Source organism: Pipra filicauda, unplaced genomic scaffold (assembly GCF_003945595.2).
Source record: "Pipra filicauda isolate LSUMZ 115617 unplaced genomic scaffold, ASM394559v2 scaffold157_size4220110_pilon, whole genome shotgun sequence".
Lineage (NCBI taxonomy): Eukaryota > Metazoa > Chordata > Aves > Passeriformes > Pipridae > Pipra > Pipra filicauda.
This window is the reverse complement of record NW_024104073.1, coordinates 2768094-2780971: the sequence shown is the minus strand read 5'-3', so window position 1 is coordinate 2780971 and position 12878 is coordinate 2768094. Positions and strand designations below refer to the sequence as shown.

The window sequence follows — 12878 nt, the reverse complement described above, 5'->3', positions numbered from 1 at the left end:
CCATCTTCACAGCACCTCCTTTGGACACTCTCTAATAGTGTTATATTGTTATATTGCCCCAAACTGCACCCAGTATTCAAGGGGAGGCCACCCCAGTGCAGAGCAGAGTGGGACAATCCCCTCCCTCGACCGACTGGTGATGTTTTGCCTGATGCCCCCCAGGACACGGTTGGCCCTCCTGGCTGCCAGGACACTGCTAACTCATATTCATATTCCCATTGACCAGGACCCCCAGGTCCCTTTCTTGGTGCTGCTCTCCAGCTTCTCATTCCACAGTCTTTATGTACATCCAGGGTTGCCCAATCCCAGAGGCAAAATCTGTGACTTTTTAAACTTTGTACCACTGCTGATCACCCAGCCCTCCAAGCTGAATATATTGGGAAGGAGCTTCCATTTGAGATAAAGCTCATATAAATGTCAAGAAAAGTTCAGGTTGAAGATTCTGAACAAGATTTGACTTAAATGTAAAGGGTGGAAGAAACAGAACCCAAATACTGAAACTCTTAAAACTACATTTTGTCAATGTGTGATTGAGGAGGATGAAGAGGAAATGCTCAGTGTTAGTCTGCCTGTTGTGACATGAGACAAAGAAAGGCATGTGGTGGAGTGATTCCTACTTCTACACTCTGAGCCCTGTGGAATGCTGGCTGTGAGAAAAATGAAGATCAAGCTGGAGTAAAAAGTGCAGCTTTCTATTCATGTTTGCCTAAAATGATGACACCCTTAATGGCCTGAAGTACAATAAATGCAAATTACCTTCATAAGAGAGGTTAGCTTAACAAACCTTTTTGAAGTATTGCACATTTTTATTATAAGACTACCACTCCGTATGTCATCAGACACAAAATTTGAGACAGTAAAGCAAACGACTTCCATGAATAAATGCTCTAAAATTGGCTGTCTTGAACAGGTGGAATAAACATTTGATATAGCCAGATACACCTGCTGGAAAAATCAGGCTTTCCTGCTGCATTATAGAAACAAGGGGATTGACTAGGTGAATCAAAGTACTTCCTATATTCTTAAATATCTATATGCTTGTAATACACATCTAGGCAAAATAAATTTCTAGGCAAAATATAATTCAAAAATATTTAATAGATCTAATTCAGTCCTGAAGGAATAATGCAACAAGGAACATTGTTGACTGTACCAGTGTTTTTTTCTGTTTATTTTCAAACATATATCTATGATATAATGCATTTCTTGCAGTGCACCTGTTTATTAAAGTATCTATAAGGGGATACTGTTTAAATACAAATTAGGAGCTTTTTAACCAAAATTATTATTTATATTCCTTCCTTGTTATGTTAGTCAAATGGTTTATAGTTTACAGGTATTGGGACTATTTTATAGATTGATCTCTTTAGGAAAGTTGGCAGAAAATCTAACTTTATTCAAATAAAGAATAGTAATTCAATCTTTTTAAACACAAACTATCTCAAATGTATTTCAAATTTATCTTAATTTTTTTCTCTGCTTTGTGCCATGATGCTAAAATATCCTATTTTTTCCTTTTCTATAAAAAACTTAAACTATCTTTTAAATTAGCTATACTAATGGCTTTGATCTGAAACTTTGGAACCAAGTTCTATGTGTTTGACAACATTTATATGTACTCAAATTTTCTGTTTAGTTCTCTAAATTTCATGCCGTGCACCCGTCCTTATTTCCTCATTCCTGCATATATTTTAACTTCACAGAAAGTTGTTTTATAAGGAAAACAGACTGCCATAATACCGAGATGATAATATTTTCTTCCTTTTCCAGTTTTGATATTATTCTCGATATTGACTATCTTGAAAAAATGTAGCACAAATTACAATCTAAATTCCACCCTTTGGAGTACATAAAGCAAATAAAATGCTTGTTTCACAAGTGTTTTGTATCATATAAATTAAAAAGTGATTCAAATACATGAACTCATAAGTCTTTGAATTTTATGACCTCTGAGTCATCCTAAATACAATTTGATTGCCTTAGGGTACATTGAGCTGTTGAAAAATACAGGTTGCTTTCACAAAAAGAAAGGAATCATAGAAATGTGTGAAAATTTAATTTTAATGTAATTTAAAATGTAGCCTTGCCAATTGCAATATATATGTTTGTCATTTCTGCTTCGGACTTGTACTAAACAGCATTTTGATTATTACAGGTAAAATATTCAGTGTTATGTTATGGCTTCTGCAAGCATTGATTAAACTCCCCAGTGTTCATGAAGGCTGACAGGGATTCAAAGGAGGAAATGTAAAACTTGAAGGTACAGCAGTATAGTGACATTTCACTCTATAAAGCTGCCAATATTTTAATCCTGCACGTAAATCATTTTCATCAGTTCAATTTCATATCTTAATTTGTGTAGCAAACAAAGTATTGGATTGCATTACGTTTAATAATTAAGAATGGAATATCAATTTCCATATATTTTAAGTTCCTGGCCAAGAAATAGAGTTAACATTTTTAGCTTCAATTTGTTTGCTTTACAAAATAGGAATGATTAAGGATTAGGTCTAATTTTCATGCTATGATCAACCAAAGTTTCATTATTTGTTTTCATAGAACCTTTAGTTTCTCTGCTTAAGTGATGTCTTCGTCAATGTTCATGTTGTATTCATTTAGAGTGATGATTGATATGGTAATAGATACAGTGTGATTGAAAGCAACCTTTGTCAATAGGAAGGCCAAATACTCAAACAGCGTATTGGTTTGAATTTGCTCATTATTGGAGACCTTTCATAGTCATATTGACTTGCTGTCCAAATGTTGTTACTTACCTGATGCTTTCATTGTTTAAATGGTATAGACATTGGTATTGAACATGACTTTTCCCAATATTTGTCCTAAAATACACACGGCTCAATTATCTACTGAAAATTCTTAAGGACTATTTTCAAGGTATTAAAATGGTATTTGGGGAATATAAACTGAATTTTTGTGACAGAGAAAAATAGTATTCTATACTGGTGATGTGCAATGCAATGTGTTCTGTACTGTGACTTTGTATTTCTTGATATTAGGAAATTATAGAAAGTTTGTTTTTTCTGAAATGCTTTTTGTCACAGATGCAGAAGTCCAGGGAACCACATCTCTTGGGAAAAGAGCATTCCAGGGTCACAGAAAATATCACTGTTCCTTTATGTATAGAGTTTGACATTCAAGAGCTTTTCTATTCTTGATGAAACTCTTCTGAACTCATTCTGGCCCTAATCATGTATTAGACATGCCTACAAGTGATGTGACCTTGATTTGGGTATTGAGGCATTTCAAAAATATGGAGAAAAATGAAGTCCTCTTCCTTCTTCATTGCACATTGAAACTTGCCAAGAGACCAGGCAAACATTAACACTTAAACACTTGTGCAATAACTTAGGGCTGTGATACAAATCAGAGGAGAAATTTTTATGCAAAGGCAGAAAGTCTTCATGGGACTTAAAGTTGGATTATGCCTTATGACTTCAGTGCAGACCAAATAGCAGTAGAGAACTAAGGTCCCCCTAGGAGGACACAGAACAGAGTTAAATCATGAGTTAGGTGCAAGATGTTTTGGCATGGATGGCTCTCTGCCCTAACAGACTGTTTAATCACTACACTGACACATTATTATTACTATATCCTTCCTGACTTGTCCATGTCTTTCAAAATATATCTTTCATATCTTTCCAAAACTCAAGATTTGCTTTTGTCAAATCCTTTGCATGGCTGAAAGGTGTTAATTTATCTCCGTTTTCTCCTCAATTTGCTGCCAAAAGGGGTTAGTTCTATTGCAGATCTTGCCAGGCCCCTTCGAATCTGAAAATCTCAAAAATGAGATGACAAAATAAAATAAATTTTCATATATAAAATATAGGAAAATGGAGAAAGTACAGAAATATTTTTCTCTTTTATTTTGTGATTATATTTCCCCTCAATAAAGACACACGACTGGAAATTTCATTCATAAATTGAAATTTATGAACTACCATAAGCAATTTTGAGCAGTGTTGAAACAAGCTCTGCTTACATAGTTTTCAATTAAATATGTAGAAAACATTTACCATTTTCTGACGTCTCCTGTGAGAGTTCCTTCAGAAAAATGTAGTGAAGGCTAGTTTGCAAGATTTGCAAGCTCAAGTTTCTGTTAAATATTAAGAGTTAGATAGATTTCCTTCCAAAGTCTGAGGACATATCCATTCTAGCCATGAAAATCATGAAAAATTTTTTATGATGTGATTTAATGAGCACTATTTTCCTTTTAAATGACCCGTTACTCAAAGTACCAACAAGCTATGGCTTTTTTGAAGCTAGCCAGTGTCAGCTCTCTTCCTTGCTCAATTTCTTTGCTTTTGTGTCTCTTTCTGGGCAGTTCCTGAACCATCATCCTACTACAGCTACACTAGAAGACTGCAAATAATATGCATGCAACAACCCTTTTCTGCATTAAGGTGTGAGGATGGACAGTGGAGAATATTATAGGAAAGGGTCTTTCTCTTGTCTAAGTGTCATAATGCTCTCCCTAGATCCCTGGAAAAACAAGCAGTGTCAGTGAATGCCCGAGGTAAAGTTTCTTTCATTCATTCTTTCATTCATTCATTCATTCATTCTTTCATTCATTCTTTCATTCATTCATTTCTGAACTGAATAACCTCTTCAAATTGAATGTAGTCTCTAGAAGAAAATATATATGTCCTGACTATATATATAGTCTGGATACAAAGTTAAATCATTAATTTCAGAGTTCAGAGATGTGTTGAGCAATGTCAATTTTTTTTTAATATTTTTATTTATAAAGGTAAATAACATAAATGTTATGTTTAATTCTTTGGATTTTAACTTCACTTTTGGTAACGTTTCCTTAATTAAAAAGAAATGGGAAAATTCAGACCTGTGGTTATTTATTAAAAAATGTCAGGACAGAAGCCCTCCAGCTTCCTAGAGCATTTAATTCATAGGAATGGAATGCTGTTCTGTAGTCAGCATATTTATTAGAGAAATATATATTCCCTTCCAGAAAAGTAACTATAAGTTTAGGTATTTGAGGAGGTTTTCTGCTCCCTTTCTTATAATACTAATAAGGAAACATTTCTGTTTAAATAGGAAATCCAAGTAAACAAATCATCAGTGTCATTGTACTCCTGCCTACCGGTCTCTTGCCTTGACACATTATATTGCACCAAATTATATTGCATTGCCTACATGCTAACATGGGTAATGCAAACTCAAATTTTCCAATACGTAAAAACAACAACAACAACAAAAAAAGGCATAATCAGTGTTGTAACTGCTTGGCTTTACACATGCTAGCTGAAATTGCCCACTGAACATCCTAGTAATGTTTGCACAAATTGCAGTGTTTGCTTCTTGGTGTTTACAAAAAGCTGCCATTGGATAGCACCCGAACACCAAGGCATGTCCCATTTCAAACAAATAGGAAAAGCATGCCATCACATGCTGTGGTCTGTGAGCAGAAGCTAGAAAAAGGGAAAACTTACAGATGCTGAAATATAAAGTAGGAAGATAATATGAAGAGCAGACATTGTGAAAGACAATTCAGCAATATGGAAAGGAGCCTGGAGAGTGCAATTAGAAACAAAGCAGATGAAAATGTACCTGATGACAGGCAGGAAATAGACTGAAAATCTTCATTTTTCTTTCTATAGTGATAACAATGTTCCTTTTCTCTGCCCTTTGGGGGAATACTCTACATAGTATTGGTGGGCAGATATGATTCCAGGCTTCTTCTCTTCTGAGCTGTCAGGCACAAAGCTCTCTAAAGTGGAAACTATTCCAATTACTGGGATTTTTTCCAAAACTTGAAAAACAAATGGGAAAACAGGAAAATTCAGGTCATAACATCTTTATTATCCAGTAACATAAGTCAGAAACTGCTATTTTTTACTTGATAATAGTTACTTTCCATTTTATAAATCAGTCTGGAATACAGAAGACTTTGAAGTGCCTAGCACTTATGTGTAACCCTTTTTGGTGTTGGGGGAGGAAAAAACCCAACTCTTGTGGGATTCCTACTGGTGAGACAGCTTCTGGAGGAAATGATGTTCCCTTGGCATGGATTGCACTGTGGGGGAAGTTGATGGGAATCTTCTAGGCTTAACCAAAACAAACTTGCACATCTGTTTTTGTCGAGGACCAAGAATTAGAATGGGAACGATTTCAGAAGTGGAAAAATATGTACAGCGATTGAATGGACTTTATGATGCAGACTTTACAGTTATTTTGTATATACACATTGTACGTTTCCCCAGAATTTGTATCTCCCGGGCATGTCCCGGCTTGTTCACTTCCCTACTCCCTTGTTTCTCTGCTGATTGGCCGGAGAAGCTGCAGAGAGGAGACAGCCCCCATTCACCCTTTCCTTCCCCGGTTCCTCCTGCGGTCCTCCCCCTTTTGCCCGTGTCCCTATCCTGGTTTGTCCCCCTGCTTGTCTGTCTCATGCTCCGCCCCATGTTCTGGCCCTTTCCCCTCCTGAGCTGATAAAAAACCTCGTGCACACTGGAATAAAGGATTCTACCGGCACCCTACCTTGTGTCCCGGACCCGTGCTGTCCCACGGCCCCATCCCCCCTTCGGACGGCAGCATGTTTTATAACTTTAGAGCTTACTGTAACAACAACAAGAAGAGCAAAGTTATTTAATGAGAGCAAATAAAATACTCATGCAGGTAAAATTTGGGCAGTCGTGAATCAAGGGGAAGAATGCATCAGAGACAGGCACTAAACGGGCACTAAAGGCTCTATGAGCAAAAAGGTTTGAGAAATCTGTTTGAACTGTGAAGGAGTTTGTTTTTGCAAGGAACAGTAAAGATTCTGTCCAAGAAGTTTCCAGCTGGTGGTGAAGCCCCAAAATACTATGTGCTAAGTTCTTTTTCAAAAGAGATGCAACATTGCAGGGACTGTGAGGAAAGATGGAGAGAGCTAGTTGAAGCATCTGTTTTAAAAAGTGAACAGACAATCAAATAGTGAAGTATTTCCTACTTAGTTATGAGTTTATTCCGGAGGCAAGTGCTGGGGAATGCTAATGTGGATATGAGGAAATCTGGTAAACCTCATCTGACCTGCAAAAAACTGAGATATTGCATTTTTGTTCTTCTTCCTGAGTGCATGGGCACAATGAGTACTTACACACATATACATACAAATATAATAATATTTGCCTTTAATATGTATAGATATTATTAGAGGAATAAGAGTTGTTCATTAGCAAGCATTTCAGGTAAATGAAGACAGATAACCGAAGAATGCAAATGATGTGAGAAAAAATAGGAGGATGCTTTTGGAACAATCTGATCTATGCTAAAGAACACAAAAAAAAAACCCAAAAAACAAACAAATGGGGTGGCACATAGAGGATTTAACGTGTTAGGCGAGTAAGTCTGAAAAGGAGAAGTCCTCTCAGAAGAAGGATTTAGAGCTATATTTTGCATTGTCAATAGCAGATACTGGAGGAAACTTTTGATTAAAATTTGGAATGTAAAACGACTAGAGAGAAAAATCTGTGCACACAATAGAAAATATAATAATGGGAAAAACCAGAAAGCTGATAAGAAATAGAAAAAAATTATGGATTTTTAGATTTGGAATTTAAGAGTACTGGCAGATCTGCAGAATGAGAAAGGCTGGGGATAGAACAGGAATAAAATCTCAAGAATTGAAGGAATTGAAAACCTATAAAACCAAACAGATATATCAATAGAAAGAAAATTTGAAGGAAAATTAAAGGTTGTGAAAGATGTAGGTATTAGGGGAAAAAGTCCTATATGTTATCTCTTAAGAAGCATGGGGGTAAAATGATACAATGACAGAGAGGGAAGACCGGAGCATTCCCTAGGTTCCCTTCAGTAGATGGAGACAGAAACACAGATGATGAATGCTTGGTTTAGTTTAAGGTTTAAAGGAGCAGACAGAATGATATCAGATATGTAAAGAAGTGAAGGATGTAGCTGAAATTAGAGACCATAGTGACAACAGGGGGGAGGGAGGTTAGGGAGGGAAGGACAAATCTGTGAGCATCACAAAATCAGAGAGGATAATAGCATGGAGATCATAAATACAAATGAGTGAAAAGCTGTGGAAGAGTGAGGGTTAGTGAAGGAGAACAAGAGGTGATCTGATAGAAAAAGCCTTAGAACTTGAAGATAAATAGAATGAGCTGGTTCTGATTCGGTTTTTTTAACTTCCTCATTTAAACAAATAAAGGCTTTACCATATGGTACAGTTTGCTTCATACTTAAACCTCTTAATAGAACATTACATAGCTTTATTTTGCATTTCCAAATATCTCTCTAAAGGTTATCTCAGTACTATTAGGAAAAAAGGAACTTCTCCCAAGAAACAGCCAGGAATACCAGTAACCACAGAGAGATTTTCCCAGCAGAGAGGGTGACTTGATGTCTACAAACTAATTAGCCAGTTTAGATGTATGTATTCAATGCTAGTGCATAAAAATTAAACTTTTTATTGGTATCTGCCTGTCTCTGATGCATTCACCTCCACCTACACGCTAATGCTGTTTATTAATATCTTTTCCTGATGGCATGTGAAAATTATTTTCTGAGTGTATCAGATCTGTTCAGCGCTATCCAAAATAAAATTGCATGAAGGTATAAATACTAATGGAGAAAGTGCACCATGGGGAACACCCATCATAACATGAAACTAATTTATTTATGTACCTGAGCACCAAGCAAAGAATTTTGTGTTTTGTTTAAGGTTTGATTTTTTTTCCCAGCATACTCACACCCTAGAGTTTTTCGCTTAATAGGTTGCTGGATGTCACGTACAACATATAAAATGAAGCCCAAATTGCTACTGCTACAAATTAAGCTGAAGAAGATCTGTGTCTGACCATCCTAAAGCTGTGAATTGAGCTTTCATGGATGGATGATTTTATCTCAAGTCACTTCTTTTCATTACAGTTGCCCCAACTATGGACTTCATTTCAAAAGGGCTTAAGAGGTGAGCGCAGGCAGTTTTGACATAAGTTATATGAATAAGTACCATAGTGGGGGAGTTACATCATATGTGAGATCAGTATTTGTGTAAAGGGTAACAGCACCACACAAATAAATATCTGAGTGACATGAATATCTTAAAAGGATTACAAAAGAATAGAAAAGAAAATGTACAGAAGTCCATGAAGACAAAAAGAATTCTTTAGAAACATTTAATTCTTACATGAACACGACTTTTAAAGTGTGATATTGCTCTTTGATGCATATGTCTTTAATACATATAACTTGGAGATGATACACTGTTATTAGAGACTTATCATGCCTGATGTGCAATGCAGGGGCGTTTGCTTTGATGAATTAGAATTTGCTGTCATGAATCCAATGGCAGCAATGTGACGCATCACTACCACTAGCATTCAGAGGCTTATAGCTATAATTACCCTATATTAATACATAGACATATAGAGGACAGAAGCAAATCTTTATCTATTTGTGTCCTCCACCACAAAATTCTTATTTCCTTCAATATTTTATACTGCCTGTGTGTTTCAAACTTAATCCTACATATCAAAATAACACTTAGTCTTTATAGCTACACCAAGTGTTCATATCACTAAACATGTATATTATTCTAGATTTATTTCTGTGAGATTTACGCATGCTGTATATAGAAGCAGAGGAAGAGGGAGAAAAGTGAGAATTTCTTTGCGGCTTAAAAAGGATTTTAGTTATTCAAAAGATCTGAGAACAGTAGAAAGAGAAACATAAAGGAAAACAGTAAACTGTAGGAGCCTAATCTTTTGTTATAAGATGCATATTCATTGGAGGAAAAAAAAGCTGGAAACATTTTAAAATCGCACATATACAAGTTACAGGTGCTCTCACACCTCTGTGCGTCATTCAGTTTTAAAACAGACAGCTTGTCTCTGTTTACGCAATTTTAGAACTGGCAGACTCTTCCTTAGAAGTAGTATAAATGCAACTTGTAAGAAAGGCTTCAGATATGGGAAGCCACAAGGAGTTGTACAGATTTACAGAATTTTTAAAGTTCTGTTAAAAATTTTAGGGGAGGGAAAAAAACCCTCGTTCGTAATTCTAGAAGAACGGAAGAAGCAAATTTACTATTTTCTCTTTTTACACAGATTAACTAATTACAGGGCAAATTATCACTGTGCGCTTGCCTTAATCTTTTTTTGCAGGTTTTCATGAAGATCAGAAGCAGGACAGGATCTGACCCAGTGTGGCCATTCATGACTATGCTACCCACAGGTGAGTAAACTATATGTCTGACATACAGGAATATGACGTAGTCTAAGAACAGCCTGGAAACCTTCTTCAAGAGATGCCTTGCCTGTGATATAGCTTGCAAACTTGCAAGTACTGTCTTTGGTAGTGCAGTGTGGATGTTTGTTATGTGTCTGGGCTGCCCAGGTAGGCACAGCACAAACTGCGACTTTCATGAACATAGGAGGAAAACTAAAGGTGTGAGCACCTGTAGAGACCAAACTTTCTTAACAGTTAAAAAAAATGCAGTAATCTGCTGCCTTTTCTTTTTTTTTTTTTTTTTAATTTGGAAGTTGTTGATAATAAAGTAGTGGATATATTTAGCTAGATTCATTATAGGTGAATTATACTTAATAGTGCCAAAAACTAGAAATACTCCTACCACATGTTCCTTACCACCATCTCTTTTGTACAAAACTTTTCTGAAACTGTTGTATTTATCAATTAATGAAGTATCTTACCATTTGAATTCTTTAATAGTTTGGTTTTTAAAAGTTATCCTCTCATTTTACTACAAAACAGGAAAAAAACCCCCACAACTAACTATGGCTTTATGGGTTTGTTTTTTTTGGGGGGGGTATTTGGTTTTGGATTTTGGTTTTGGGGGCTTTTTTGTTTGGTTTGGGGTTTTTTTGTGTTGTTATTTGGGTTTTGATTTTTTTGGTTTTAATATTGTTCTGCTTAATATTAAAAGTATGTTACACTACCTGTGCATCTTACTTGCAACATACTTTACCTGGTTCACTCTTTAATTTGTCTGAGCTTGTCTTATCACCAGAGATGTAGTCTATTATTGATTAAATAATTCATTTAGCTGTCCCCAAGATGACAAATCTGCTTATTGTCACAAGAAAGTTGATATACTATACTTTGTTTACAAAGGTTGTACAACAGTCAGAAAGTAATGTATAACTACAATGTTTTTATAGATTTTACATATTATGTACATTTTATTAACAGTTACACCCAGCAATAAATGTATATTTATTTGATAAAGTTTGAAATTGACACTAAAATAACTCACATTTATTGATTGTGCTCAAAGTAAAGAGAAACAGGAAAAATTCACATGGTGAATCAGCTTATGAACCTTTTAAAAGTCTCATCATGTTTGCTAAGCTCCCACATTTAACCCTTTGAACACTGCTTTGGAAATGCACAGAAATTTCCTTCATCCTTCTAAAGTTTTATGAGCATATTGTATATTGTATGTAGCCATAGACACATCCCAATTTTGCTTCTCTGAATGAACTTCTCACATGTATTCGATGGGTTAAGAAGAGTTTATCTTGTTAATCCTGTGCTTAAAAATATAATACTGTTCCTACTTTGACATTTCATTAAAGTAGATATTTTTTAAAGTGACAGTTCTAAGAAATACTGCTGTTTCTTCACTCTTCCCTTCACTCAGAATCCTACCCGGAACCTGGATTAACATATTGATTAAAAAAATTTTCATCCTTACCTTTGCAGATCTCCAGTGAAACACAGTTTTAGTCTCTACCTGTAGAACTTTTCTGTTTCAGAGGCCATTTCAGAAACAGGCTCCGCAGGGGCCTTTAAGATTTGGATAAGTGGGGCAACGAGAAGGGAGCACACCAGAACAGGAGGTGCACTTAGCACCCTACTGCCATCCTGATAAAAATGCCATATACAGCAAAGACATTTGTGAGCAAGTATCACCAAGGAATAGTAGGAATGGCAAACTTTTCATATTTGAATATTGTTCTATCTTGCATTTGGGCCTGGTACACTTCTTCATCTTCTCAGTTAAATCAAAATATAAAGGCCTTAATTTCAATGTAATAAATTCATAGAAACAATAAAAGGAATATCATAGGGATTGTTCAAAACCTCCAAAATTTTCCCAATTTTCAAGGCATTTCCTTTTTATATGTAAAGATATTTTACAGATGTTGGATAACATCTTTTTAGAAAAAAAATGCTGAAAAAATTAGCAAATATGCTAACTAACAAAACCGTGTGAGTTAATGTCCAAGTGCAATGTGAAAGGTAAGTACAAGAGTTTATAGCATTACTAAATTATCAGCAAAAAATGTTCTTAGGCTGCAACTGTAAAATGAGGATACTGAAGCCATATGAGGAGCAGCTGAGGTCAGTTGGTCTATTCAGCCTGGAGAAGAGGAGACGGAGGGGAGACCTCATTGCAGTTACAACTTTCTCGTGAGGGGAGGAGGAGGGGCAGGCACTGATCTCTTCTCTGTGGTGACCAGTGACAGGACCTGAGGGAATGGCCTGAAATTGTGTCAGGGGAGGTTTAGGTTGGATATTAGAAAAAGGTTCTTCACCCAGAGGGTGGTTGGGTGCTGGAACAGGCTCCCCAGAGAAGTGGCCTGACAGAGTTCAGGAAGCATTTGGACAATACTCTCAGGCACATAGACTGACTCTAGATTATGGTCCTGTGCAGGGCTAAGAGTTGGACTCGACGATCCTTGTGGGTCCCTTGCAACTCAGCGTATTTGGTGATCCTGTGAAAGTTAAGAAGTTTGGTAATGCACTATTTCACTTTCAAGGCAAAAAATTTCAGTGTCTTTTATTTATATATTAATTTTGCATTACATTACTTTGGATGTACCAAATGCATGACCTATGATATTTAGTCTATTACAATTCCCAAAACGGTGTTAATT

General features: G+C 36.0%; 1 long non-coding RNA gene across 1 annotated transcript; it reads left to right on the top strand.

Annotated features, from left to right (window-relative positions):
• The first annotated feature begins 2166 nt into the window (after positions 1–2166).
• LOC120322809 lies at positions 2167–10189 on the top strand. Its single transcript, XR_005562734.1, has 3 exons — positions 2167–2260; positions 4343–4534; positions 10143–10189. It is a non-coding gene; the product is annotated as an uncharacterized LOC120322809 (long non-coding RNA).
• Positions 10190–12878: the final 2689 nt, after the last annotated feature.